Source organism: Silene latifolia, chromosome 1 (assembly GCF_048544455.1).
Source record: "Silene latifolia isolate original U9 population chromosome 1, ASM4854445v1, whole genome shotgun sequence".
Taxonomy (NCBI): Eukaryota; Viridiplantae; Streptophyta; class Magnoliopsida; order Caryophyllales; family Caryophyllaceae; genus Silene; species Silene latifolia.
Window position 1 is genome coordinate 24,191,348 of NC_133526.1, and position 2,157 is coordinate 24,193,504.

Here is a 2,157-nt window from a genome sequence, read left to right on the forward strand (position 1 = left end):
GTTTACAACCACGAGGTAAATCCGCAAGCACCCAAGTGTTATTGCACATTATGGAATCCATTTCATCATTCACCGCCTGTTTCCAAAAGGAAAAGTCATGAGACGTCATTGCCTCATCAAATGTCTTAGGGTCCTCATCAATGTGAAAACAATATAGATAATAGTTTCCACATCCATCCCTTGAACCTTCAACCAAATAGGTATGAAAATCGGGACCAAATGATTTAGCAATCCTTCTTCTCTTACTCCTACGAATTTCAGGTATTGCTTCTTGAGTTGTGACATTGTCACTTCCCTCAATAACTCCACTAGAACTAGGTACTAGATCCCTTGGCTTCGGCATTGATGAGAAACGACTCTCATCAAATATCGCATCCCTTGACTCAATTACGCTGTGAACCGAAACAGAATAATTAGGTTCAATTACATAGAACCTATAAGCCTTTGAATGCACAACATATCCAATGAATATGCAATCGATGCCCCTTTCCCCTAAGGTTTTAATCTTGGGATCGGGTAGTCTTACAACAGCCCGACAACCCCAAACTCGAAGATAATTCAAGCTAGGTTTCTTTTTGTACCAAAGTTCATATGGAGTGTCTTTATTCCTTTTGTTAGGAATCCTATTTAATAAATAGCAAGCCGTCAAAATGGCTTCACCCCAAAATCCCTCACTCAAACCCGAGTAAGACAATATGGAATTAACCATTTCTTTTAGGACTCTATTTTTCCTTTCCGCTACACCATTTAATTGTGGTGTATAGGAAGGAGTTACTTCATGAATGATATACCACTTGACTCAAAATACAACGGGTCATAATATTCACCACCTCTATCGGAACGCAACCTTTTAATCAAAACCGATTGTTGCAATTCCACTTCATTTTTAAAGACCTTAAACTTATCAATTGCCTCATCTTTAGTGTGAAGTAAATATATGTAACAAAACCGACTAAAATCATCAATAAAAGTCACTACATATTTTTTACCACCTAAAGAATGATAATTGCGAAAAACACATAAATCACTATGAACAAGTTCAAGCACATGTGAGATCCTAGACACATTACCAAAATATTGCCTTGTGATTTTTGTCAACATACAAGTATTACACTTATTAATGTTCATGTTAAATGATGGAATTAAACCATCTTTAGACATAGTTTCCAATCTTTTATAATGTACATGTCCTAATCTCACATGCCAAAGATATGAAGTATCATTCATAGAGGAAGCATAAATATGGAACTTTCATTTGGAACAACATTCAACATAAACATGGCATTACAATAATAACCAAGTCCAATAAATACACCATGTTTAGATAAAACATACTTATTAGATTCATACACTTGTTTATAACCAAGTTTACTTAAACACTACTGGATACAAGGTTCTTTCTAATTCCGGGTACATGTAATACATTATTTAATTTTACAATATTTCCGGAACTAAATTCCAACACCACCATGCCACGACCTACAATAGGAGCGGTAGACTCGTTACCCATATATAGAACGGATCCATCCTTCACTAGTTCATAATCCTTGAACCAATGTCGATCCTTGAAAACATGATTGGTTGCACCCGAGTCTATCCACCATGTCACTACATCATCATGCACATAAAATGCCTCATAAATTAATGGTACATAATTCACAACCGAATTAAAACCAATGTCTAAAATCCAACCTTGATTAGTGGGTGGACCTTGGTCATTAGACCCTTGTCCTCCTTGGCCAGTACTTGCACCCTTTTTCTTTTTGTGCTTTCCAACTTTGCAATTTGCTTTCAAATGCCCGGTCTTTCCACAAATCCAACAAGCACCTTTAGGTGTCTTGTTAGAGTCGTCATTGGTGTTGTTAAAAGGGCGTTTCTTCCCCTTAAATTTGTTCTTGAAACCCTTTCCCTTTTCCATCACATTGACGGAAGAAGATCCCATGACATCCTTACCTTTTCCTTTACCACCATCTTGCGCCCTTAGAGATTCCTCTATGCGAAAGTGGCTACCAAGTTGAACAAGACTCAACTCTTCCTTTTTGTGTTTAAGCATATGTTTAAAATCCTTCCAAGAGGGCGGCAATTTGTCTATGATACTAGACACAAAGATAGATTCATCCATCTCCATCTTATGTTGTGCAAATTTTCCCAAAATCC